The sequence below is a fragment of the Aotus nancymaae genome, unplaced genomic scaffold, assembly GCF_030222135.1.
Source record: "Aotus nancymaae isolate 86718 unplaced genomic scaffold, 86718_ANA_hifiasm-v0.15.2.pri h1tg000011l, whole genome shotgun sequence".
Lineage (NCBI taxonomy): Eukaryota > Metazoa > Chordata > Mammalia > Primates > Aotidae > Aotus > Aotus nancymaae.
This window is the reverse complement of record NW_026988422.1, coordinates 71,423,669-71,435,728: the sequence shown is the minus strand read 5'-3', so window position 1 is coordinate 71,435,728 and position 12,060 is coordinate 71,423,669. Positions and strand designations below refer to the sequence as shown.

At 37.8% G+C, this 12,060-nt stretch overlaps 1 protein-coding gene across 1 annotated transcript in view; it reads left to right on the top strand.

Annotated features, from left to right (window-relative positions):
- The first annotated feature begins 921 nt into the window (after positions 1-921).
- Positions 922-12,060, top strand: part of GALC (galactosylceramidase) — a 130,678-nt gene continuing 119,539 nt past the window's right edge. The window contains exon 1 of the mRNA XM_064375113.1: positions 922-937. The gene's annotated coding sequence lies outside the window, so the exon portion shown is untranslated. The remainder of the gene's footprint in view (positions 938-12,060) is intronic.

Sequence of the window (12,060 nt, the reverse complement as noted above, 5' to 3'; positions counted from 1 at the left end):
CATGGACACAGGGAGGGGAACATCACACACCAGGGCCTGTTGAGGGGTGGGGGGTTAGGGGAGGGTTAGGAGGAGGGGGGGGATTGGGGAGGGATAACATTAGGAGAAATACCTAATGTAGATGACAGGGGGATGGATGCAGCAAACCACTATGGCGTGTGTATACCTATGTAACAAACCTGCATGATCTGTACATGTACCCCAGAACTTAAAATATAATTTTTAAAAAAAGGAAAAAAAAGGGTACAGCCAGAGATCATGAAGGTTTGGGCTTAAATAAATAAGAAATGGAGCTACTTTTCTGGAGCAGCCATGAGGGTAAAGATAATCAGGAATTTGATTTTGAGGAATGTTAATTTCGAGATAATAATGAGACACCCAAGTAGAGATATCAAGAAGTTAGTTGAATATGCAAGCCCAGAGTTCAAAGGAGACATCTGACTTAGAACTAGAAATTTGGGATCCATCTGCATAGATTTGGTATGAAAAACTATAAAATTTGACAAAATCACCTAGAGAATGAGTGTAGATGGGAAAGAATCAACATAAGGAATTGAGCGTAGGGCACTCCAACATTTAAGGTTGGGGAGATGAGGAGGAGTGATCAGTAAGGAAAGCAAAGAACCAAGAAAGAAGAGTCTCTGAAGAAAAAAGTATTTCAAGAAGTGAGGGCTACACTGTGTCAAATACTAGTGACAGTTTGAGTAAGCTGAAGATTAATAATTTGCCAATGGATTTGGTAAAATGAGGATCACTGGTGATCTCGATGAAAGTGGTTAAAAAAAATTTTTTTTTTGAAACAAAGTCTTGCTTTGTTGCCCAGGCTGGAGTGCAGTGGCACGAACACAGCTCATTGAAGATTTGACCTCTGGGCTGAAGCGATCCTTCTGCCTCAGCCTTCCCAGTGGCTGGGATCACAGGTGCACACAGTGAAATAGTGAGTATGAAAACCTGCCTGGAGTGGGCTGAAGAGAGAATGAAATTAGAGAAAGGAATACAGTGAATATAGACAGTTATTTTCAGGAATATATGTGTAAAAGCTAGCAACAGAACAGGATGGTAGTTCAAGATAATGCAAAGTCAGTTTTTTTTGTTTAGTTTTTTCTTTGTTTTTTTAAAAGATGGGATATATAGCAAGATGTTCTGTGTTTTAAGGGAAAGATCCACCATAGAGGGAAATTTTGATGATGCTGGAGAGAGAGGAGAGAATTGTTGGAGTAGGATTCTTAAGTAGATAAGAGGAAATGTGCCCAGTGCACATATGGAGGTTTTGGCTTTAGAAAGGAGCACAGACAATTCACCCAGGAGGGATGACAAATTACATGGGAACAGATGCAAGTAGGCAGTGGAGGAAGTGTTGGGAACCAATGGAAATTTCCCCCTGATTGCTTCTTTTTTTGTATTTAAGTAGAATTCAAACTCATCAGCTGAGAAAGAAGAGAAATGGGAAGAAATTAGACAGTTGTGGAGAGAAGAGGGAGTATGAAATAGCTGTGTAAGAAATTGAATGAATGAATAAACTATGGAAATGTAGTGAGATTACTGGGCAGCACTATGGATTTATTTTGCATCAGCAGTCATGAGTTTAAAGTCAAACTAGCCACAGGAAGCTTGTGAGTGTGGGCCTAGGTAGAGTTGGATGAAACCAGAGCTGGCGTTTTGCCAGGAGAGTACAACGGGGGAGTGGGGAAAGAGAGGCAAAGAGAGGAGAGGAGAGGATGGGAGAGAAGAGATTGAGTGTATTTATTCAAAGTAGTCATAAGAAGGGACCATGTAATGTAATCTGACCAAGAGCAATGATCAGATTAGACAGTGTAAAGATCTTAGATTCAATAGATCAACTGTAGACTTTCTTGGAAAAGTTGGCAAATTCTGCATAAATAGATATTGTTACTTTTACTGTGATGTATTAGAGTATGCTGAACTGCAGTTGAAATAAAACCCAAATTCCAGTGGCTTAAAGAACAAAAAGTTATTATAATAGGATTTGGGTGGATGGCAGCTCTCCTCCACAATATGTGGCATCTAGAAGTTGTACAAAGCTTTGGAACTCTAATCAACCAGGAGAAAGAAAGGACATATTGGGGTAAGTATGAGGTTTTTATGGGTCAAGCATGGAAGTGACATGTGTCACTGCAATCACATTTCACTGAAGAAAAACTTAGTGACTTCACTGCAATAGAGGCTGAGAAATGCAGTTTAGCTCTTTGCCAGGAAGAAGGGGAGGATGGATTTTTAGTAGATAGCTAGCAACCTCTATCACAGTTAGCCCCTTTTGCCACTATCATCCTTTACATAAAACATACATATATACTACTCTGGGAAGAAAACCCAGTTCTGTCCACTTAATGAATTTATCTCAAAGTCTAAAATCTCCAAGTGATGCTCTGGCCTATTCTGAAAGTCCAGATATAGTTTCTGAAAGTTCAGCATCCTTTGAACTAAAAGACTAGCTATCTGTGCTCCATCTGCCTATTCAATATACAAAAGTGGACTGGCTAACCACAATAAAATGCCCAAAGAAGTCCCTGGTCCAGAGCAATGATGGAATCCTGTAGGGTAGGTATTAGAAAGATCCCCAAGCCCTAGAAGAAAATGTTTTGACAGACCTTGGGTCTGTCCTCTGAAAGGAACTTTCTTCCTCATTTTCCTCTCTCTTTTGGCTCTGCCCTCCTGAAGAATCTTTCTGTCCATTAGCCTCCATGGCCCCTTATATGGTGGATATTGAGGAGTATGTTATTAGGAGTTGCACACATTTCAGAGCCTACTTTCTGCTGTTGCATGAGAGTAATTTTACAGATTCAAGCTTGTGGTTTCTTGGGCATTACAGTTTTCTCAAAAAACTCGATAGGTATCTGAACTGCTTGTTTCCAGTCAGTTTCATATGTGCTAGTAAATAACCCCCAAATTATTTTCTAGACCTGTTCTAAGGTTTGTCTTCTTGGATCACACTTCACTGGATCTCCACCATCATGGAATCCATGTTGAAGTCTAAAATAGCCTGGGTGGCAAGGCAACTTCATTGATACTATCTTTGCCACTGGGCTGGATCTCTCTCTCTCACTCTCTCTCTGTCTCTTTGATCTGCAAATCTTATCTTTTAGTATTTGAGGTATAGAAACTATGAGTTTCTTCAGCCCCAAAAACCTTTATATATTTTTTTACAGTTCCACTTTGGCTGGCAAACGAGCCAATTCTTGCTTCAGTTTATCTGTTTCTTGTAGTACTTGACTAAAAACAACAAATAGCAGTCGACATACACTAATATTCCTACTCTTTTCAGCTGCTTTCCCTAAAGCCACAGAATCAATAGCTTCTTGGTCTACCTTCCAAGTTATCATGGATGATAATTTTTAAAGTATTTCATCCACGGATAACGTGGGGCTTTCGCTTTCTAGCCTCTCATAACCATTTTATTCCTGCCTTCGGTCTGAATGCTAAGTGAATGCCTTGCATTTTAGATGTTTGTTATGGTGCTTACTTTTAGGTACTAATTCTCATAGGAAATAAGATCGCAAACACAGGAACCCATCACATCCAGTAGCTTACATAAAAATATATTCCTCTCTCAAGGAGGAGGTTCAGTCAGCAGCAACAGTGATATTTCAGGGATTCAGGTGGGTTAGTGTCTGCCATTTTCAACACCTGGCTGCTAACATTGCCTCCTGGTGATCATTTCAGTCAGCCAGGAAAGAGCATGGAGGAGCATGAGTGGGAAGTTTTAATGGGCTAGGCCTGGAAGTGGTGCATTTTACTTCTGTTCACATTCCATTGGTGAGAACTTAGTCACAGAGAATAATTTGCAAGGGAAATAGGAAAACCTACTCCAGCCATGGGTCCAGGAAGGAAGAAACAGTGGATGTTGCATCCAGCTCTTGGTTTCTATTACACACAATAATAAAGGGTGAGAACAAATGAAGAGCATCAATTTTTCCTATAGGATGGCTTAATATCTCTAAAGTGTCAATATCGTATTAGAAGAATCAGAGGAGGTTATAAGACTTATAGATGGAGTCAAGGGCTAAATGAAAGGAATTTTTAAAAAATCAATGACAGGTGTCAATTATAAGTGCTCAAGAAAGAGAAAAATTAGGATTTGATTTGATTTGCAGCAATAGGGGAAGATGGGAGACAACTGTCTTTTGAAGGTTGTTGGAGTTTTCCATTTTTAGAAGTTGAGATTTACTTTGTTTTGAGAAAACTCTATTTTAAGATTTGAGAGAAAAAAAAGTCCCAATAGGAAAGTTATTTTAAAGAAGAAAACAGTGCACCATTTATCTTAATACATATTTCAGAATAAAAAGGTAATACCATAGTTATGACATAAATTAAGATCAGTTTTAACCCAAGTACACTTTTGAATAAAGAAATTATTTTTCTTTAAATATATAATAAGACTCAAATGATAGCATATCTCATGTACTGTTATTTATATTGAATAGTCCAGACTGTGGTTCTTTTTCTGAGGTCCTGAGGTCAGATTATACCCTGTGAATGAAGATGGGAGTTTTCATGAAAGGAAATGGATGATCCCACTCTCAGTCATTCTTGGGTAGAGGCAAATGAATGGGCTTTATTCTTGGGAAGGGGCAGACTTCCCCCTCTGACTGATGTGAAAGAGTGGGAGAAGTAAGGTTAAAAGGCTTAGGGATTTGGCTGTGTGGGATTTGAACTAGTATTTCTTTCCTAGAATCCAGGAGGAACTAGACGCAAATGCCAAGATTAAATTTTGGCTTGTGATCCCCCAAAGAAATTACTTTCAGTAGCACTTAGTAATGTTTTGAATATTATTTCCTGAGCAACCAATGAAGATTTTTTAGAAAACCTCTTTTATTATAAAATAAAACACAGATACAGAAAATTCCATGACACAAAATTATACTTTAATAAATTATTATAGAACAAGTCCTCATATAAATACCACCAGGTCAAGAAATAGAATTTCATGAGCTACTCAAGAAGCCCTCCATATACTTGGTTCTTCCTCATAAAATAAACCACTCTCTTCATTTTGTATTGTAATCACTTCCCTTTTTAAAGAAACAGTTTTATCACCCAATTGTGCATTCACAAACACTATGGCTTAATGTGGTCTCTTTTAAAAATTTGTCTTGTGTCTTTTCATCTAAAATTTCACCCCATGATCCCTTTATTCTTTGTATTCATTGGAGAGTTTTTTTGACCTGTAGAGAATCTCATGATCCGAGTTTTGCTGATTATATCATTATGGTGTAGTTAACATGTTCATCTGCCCTCTGTATTTCCTGTAAATTGGTGGTTTGATCAGATTCAGATTTGTTTGTGTATTTTGGCAAGACCATAGGTGAGTGTGTTCTTTCATCAGGAGGGACAGACTGTCCAGTTGCCTCTCTTTTTGTTAGCAGCTATTGCTGCTCAAGGCTTAGATGTATGAATTGAATAGGAGCAGCAAAGTGGAGATTTCATTTCTTCTTAATTTATTAACTGGAATCTTTCTGTGAAAAGTCACTTCTCAACTATTATTTGATTACTGAGATAAAATTCATATAGAAAAGACAGGATGAATGCTTAATTCATTCCCCTTTGTTAGTTTTAAAGATAATGAATTGTTTTCCCAAATCCTTCCTCAAATATGGTCAATTATATTTAAGGATCACTATAATAATGGATTTAAATATATTATATATGTAGCAATCCATTGCAGTTAATATTTTCAGGAAAACTCAAATTGCCCATTTTTGGCCACAGGGAATCGCTTCAAACTGATTCCTTTTGACACAATGCTTATAGTATGAAAACACATTTTAGGATCATCCTGTGTATTTCCTGCCACTGTCCTGAAATTAGTCATATCTCCAAGAAGCCCTCATTTAAAGGACTATACTGGGTGGTACGGATGTTTCATGTTTCTGGATTGAGTTCTTGTTTCCAGAAATGTCCAGTTGACAGGTGTGAGACCAGTCCAATTTCTCTCGCATCCAGATTGTGATCTTGAAGTGAGGGCATCTTGGATTCAAATGAATACATAAGTACTGATATGGTTTGGATATGTGTCCCTGCCCAAGTCAAATGTTCAATTTTAATCCCCAGATCCCCTGTGTTGGATGTAGGACCTGGTGGGAGGTGATTGGATTGTGGCGGCAGTTTCTCATGAAAGGTTTAGCATCATCCCCTTGGCACTTTACTCATGATAGTGAATAAATTCTCATGAGATCTGGTTGTTTAAAAGTATGCAGCACCTCCCCCACCATCACACTGTGTTTGCTCCTGCTCCTACAATGTGAGACACCTTGATCCCTCTTTGCCTTCTGCTATGATTGTGTTTCCCGAAGCAGAAGTTGCTAAGCTTTTTGTATAGTCTGCAGAGCTGTGAGCCAATTAAACCTCTTTTCCTTATATATTACTCAGTCTCAGGTATTTCTTTTAGCAGTATGAGAATGGACTAATACAGAAAATTGGTACAGAGGAGCGGGGCATTGCTATAAAGATATCAGAAAATGTGGAAGGAACTGTGGAACTAGGTAGTGAGCAGAGATTGGAAGAGTTTGGAGGGCTCAGAAGAAGACAAGACAATGAAGGAAAGTTTGAAACTTCCTAGAGGCTGGTTGAATGGTTAGGAATGAAATGCTGATAGTGATATGGATAGTGAAGGCCAGGATAAGGATATCTCAGATGGAAATGAGGAACTTAATTGGCAACTGGAGTAAAGGTCACCTTTGCTATGCCTTAGCAGAGATTGGCTGCATTGTACCCCTGCTCTAGGGATCAATGGAACTTTGAACTCGAGAATGATGACTTAGAGTATCTGGTGGAAGAAATTTCTAAGCAGCAAAGCATTCAAGAAGTGGCCTGGCTGCTTCTAACTGCCTATCTCATATGCATGAGCAAAGAAATGACATAAAACTTGAACTTGTGTTTAAAAGGGGAGCAGAACATGCAAGTTTGGAAAATTTGCAGCCTGGCTTGTGGTAGAAAAGCAAAGCTTGTTTTCAGGAGAGGAATTCAAGCAGGCTGCAGAAATTTGCATAAGTAAAAAGAAGTTAAGTGCTAATAGCCAAGACAATGGGGAAAACACCTTGAAGACATTTCAGAGACCTTTATGGCAGTCTCTCCCATCACAGGCCCTAAGGCCTAGGAGGACAGCATAGTTTTGTGGGCCAGGCCCAGGGCCTCACTACTCTGTGCAGCTTCCAGACACTAGTCCCTGCATTCCATCCACTCTAGCTCCCACCATGGCTAAAAGGGGCCCAGGTGCAGCAATGGGCACTGCTTCAGAGGGTGCAAGCCATAAGGCTTGGTGGACTTCACATGGTGTGAAGCCTGCAGGTACACAGAATGCAAGAGCTGAGTTTTGGGAGCATCTGCCTAGATTTCAGAGGATGTATGGAAGAGCTTGGATACTCAGGCAAAAAGCCTGCTGCAGGTGCAGAGCCCTCATGGAGAACCTCTACTAGGGCAGTGCAGAGGAGAAATGTGGAGTTGGAGCCCCGATATGGAGTCCCCACTGAGGCACTGCCTAGAGGAGCTGGGAGAAGAGGGCTGCCATATCCCAGACTCCAGAATGATAGATCCACCAGTAGCTTGCAACCTCAGCCTAGAAAAGCAGTAGGTACTTAACACCAGCCTGTGAGAGCAGCTGTGGAGGCTGAACTTTGCAAAGGCACAGGGGTGCAGAGGCCCAAGACCTTGGGAGCCCACCCCTCATGCCAGTGTGCCCTGGATGTGAAACATGGAGTTAAAGGAGATTGTTTGGGGCTTTAAGATTTAATGATTGCCCTGCTGAGTTTTGGACTTACATAGGGCCTATAACCTCTTTCTTTTGGCCAAGTTCTCCCTTTTGGAATGGGAGTATTTATTCAATTTCTATATTCCCATTGTATCTTGGAAGCAACTAACTTGCTTTTGATTTTACAGGCTCATAGGTGGAATGTACTTCCCTTGTCTCAGATGAGACTTTGGGCTTTGGACTTTTGAGTTAATGCTGGAATGAGTTAAGGCTTTGGGAATTACTGGGAAGGTATGATTGTATTTTGTGATGTTGGAAGGACATGAGATTTGGGAGGGGCCGGAGCTGGAATGATATGGTTTGCATATATGTCTTCACCCAAATCTCATGTTCAGTTGTTAACCCTGATATTGGAGGTGGGGCCTGGTGAGAGGTGATTGGATCATGGGTGGTTTCTCATGAATGATTTAGCACCATCCCCTTGGGGCTGTTCTCATAATAGTGAATGAATTCTAATGAGATCTGGTTGTTTTAAAGTGTGCAGCACCCCCATCAACTCTTTCTTGCTCTTGCAACCACAATGTGAGGCACCTCACTTCCACTTCACCTTCCACCATGATTGCTAGTTTCCTGAGGCTTCCCCAGAAGCAGAAGCGACTATGCTTCCTGTACAGCCTGCAGAACCATAAGCCAATTAAATGTCTTTCTTTGTAAATTACTTAGTTTCTAGTATTTTTTATAGCAGTGCAAAAAGGGACTAATACATATGCACATATATTCATAAATATAAATGTAAATGATAAATGTATCCAATTCAACTTTAGAAAAACTTAACCTCTTCTAGCTTAATGTGTAGCTTATTTTCTTCCATATTAAGAATTGTGGTTTTCAAGAAAACAATGGATGATAAAATTAGAATAGGACATAATCAGTTGTTTGTTTTATCCTCCATTACATACCAATGATTATTTCACAATGCTAATATGACTAGTAACCTACCATAAGATTACTGAAAGCAATTTAAAAATTATGTTTATGTTCTTCCCAACTTTTCCATTTTTTAGTTATACTGTAACTATATTGCCATAGTGTATAACTATTACACACCAAAATCTTGCCTTTCAAACTTTCATTTTGACTTCATTCTATAAGTAGTTATGTATTTAATGTTCACTATCAGTATTCATGTTAATGGCTCTTTACATGTTAAAGGTCCAAAGTTTGTTCTCTAGTGGATTCTTCAGAAAAGGTGTAAGGGAGAAATATTTTCTGAATTCCCAGCTGTTGATAATAGCTTGTCTATAGCTTTTAATCTAATCTTGAAAGTCAGTTTGGCTGGGTATAAAAACATTGGGTCACATTCTTTTTTCCTTCAATATTCTATATGTATCACTTAGTTATCTTCTGGTATAGAATGTTGTGCTTGAAAAATATGATGACAGTAATTTTTCTTTCCATTATAAGTCTACTTGATAATCTTCTTTTGATGCTCATTAATGAGTTTTGTTAAATAAAAGAGCCTGTTCTTAGTTCTACCTTAGGAGTTATGAAAGAGGATCATGTCCAAACTTGGAAGGAATCTGAGAAGTATATGAAATGCATTATGAGATGGTGAGAGGGATCTACCACTGGCTTTGTAAAAGCAGTGGTCCAGAGCATGGGTTGCAGGGGCAAGTGAAAGACACCACCAGCAGAGAGTTCATTTATATACACACATTCCTTGGGAATTCTAAAAAATACATTGGGAAACTGTGAAGAAATGTAAATTTCTGATAGTTCATGCAGTAGGCCTAGCAATTCTTATATTTTGAATACAAAAGGAAATAAAACATTTTTCTGTTATAGGCTGCCATGTCTGGTAATACGCTGGGCAAATTGGAAAGAGGTTACAAATGTGACTGGAAATGAATGCAAATATGCCTTCTATACCAGTATTGATTAGCTAGAATATATAATAAAATAGAGGCCTCATTAACAGTAATAACCAAAATATTTTTTTCTTAAAGAAATAATCCAAAAAGAAAGAAATAATTGCAGATTTCTAATCCTAGAAATCTAGTAAACCAAGTTAATACAAAGGCTAGCATAACATGTAGAAATGCAGGATACAATCTATAATATAGCCATTTTTAAAAACATACTTGCTGAATTCACATAAAAGAAATCCTACAATATAAAAAATAAATAAGGAGTGGAAAAATAGAACTATAGGTCCAGATGGTGTTACAAGCTAGATCTTACAATTCTTCAAAGAACAAGTAATTCTCCTGTTATACAAACTGGTTCAATAAATAGAAAAAGAGGAAAAATCTCCATCTTATTTTATGCCATTTAATTTCTATACATGTGGTGAAAGCATTTGGTAAAATCCAACACAAATTCATAATAGAAACTTATAGCAAATTTCTTTAGCCCAAGAAAGGAGATTACTAAAAAAACTGGGAACAAATATCATACTTCATAGTGAGAACCAACAAGGATGTCTACTTTGCCAATTTTATTCAGTGCTATTATTCTGAAAGTTCTGGTTGCCATAATAATATATGCAAACAGATAAAAGTTAAAGAGTTATGTAAAGAAAATCAAATTTTTATTATCTGCAAGTAAAATTGATATCCACATAAAAATCTAAGCAAAGTTAAAGATGAATGACTAGAATTAATAAGAACCTTCATCAAAGTTGCTAGATACTAGATTACCTTACAAAAAATGTATTAATTCCTCTATACCTCCAATGAAAAATTAAAGGATAATTTTAAAAAATATCATTTACAGTATGAAAAATCTATTAGTGATCCAGAAGTAAATCTATTAGAGAGGACTAAGATCTTTATGGAGAAAATTATAAGTTCTTACTGAAGGGCACAAAAAAATTTACATGAAATAGAAACAGATGCTAACTTCCTGGATGGAAAGTCAAAGATATGTAAAATCTCCCAAAGTTTATCTATTAAGCTTAATGAAATTCCAATTTAAATCAACAGAGTTTCTTCACAGAACGTGATAAACTTATTCTAACATTCCAATGGAAGTGTGAAGGACCAAGAATAACAAAGACAATATTGGAGAAAAATATTCATAAGGGAGAGAGGACTTTCTTTACCAGATACAGGGATTTATTATAACACTATTTAGTATTAACACAGTGTGGTTATGGTTCAGAAATAGATACAAAAGACCAATAAAAGAAAATAGAAAGTGTAGATACAGACTTAGGTACATACCAGAATAAAGAAATATTAGGAAAGTGTTATTGCACAGAGAAGAGAGAGTGGTTATGCAATAAATAAATGGTTCAAAATCTTTGGCTTCCCATACGGAAAAATATAAAAATATAAATTGGATCATATAAACATATAAATGCAATTGTTACCCACAGCACTTGCTAAAATAAATTTCAGACAGTGCTCTGAGTGGCTATCATAGGCTCTCCAACGTATGGAAGTGGCATGCCTATCATCTACAAGAATATGATTGACATGAGGAAATAGGAGAAAGACAGTCCATGGCTGGAGGACCAATGTTTGCTCTGATGCAAAAAGAAGCAAGGTGTGAATGAGGAGGCTGACATCATTGAAGCTTGGAGAACGGGGTGTGTGGCCACAGTTGAGATGTGAAAAGCTCTAGTAGGCCATGTTGAATTTGGAATCTGTCCTAAGAGCAAATAGAAGCCAGAAGAGTTTTCAGTGGGACAAGCACTGATTCTATTTTTAAAAGATCCCTCTAGCTGCTATGTAAAGGATGAATAAGATTCCAGGAGTGGATGTGGAAAGACCTATCAGTTGTCCAGAGACAGACTGTGGAGATGGCTATGGCATTATGAGAATTAGACATTTTAGAAGAATGGACCTAAAATGGGACATGGTTACCTGAGAAGAAACATATCCCTCTGTATTTATGGGAACTGGCTCCAGGACTCCCTGGAGATAACAAAATCTGTGGATGCCCAAGTCCCTGGTATATAATGATGCAGTACTTGCCTATAACCTGTGCGCATCCTCCTGTATACTTTAAATCATCATTAAGATTACTTATAACACCTGTTACAATGTAAACGCTTGTAAGTAATTGCTATACTGTATTTTTTAGGCAATAATGACAAGAAAAAAAGTTGTATATGTTCAGCACAGGGGCAACCATCCATTTCCTTTTAAAATATTTTTGATTTGAAGTTCTTTGAATCCTTGGATAGAGAACCCACGGATATGGAGGGTCAATAGTATTTTGTTACAGTTCTTCCTCAATTCCAGACAGGAAGGCTAAAACCCCAAATGAAGGGAAACTTTCAAAGGTTTCAAAAGTCAACAAAAATTTTATGTTGGAGAAGAACTGTAACAAAGGATCAAGTAAAGGGT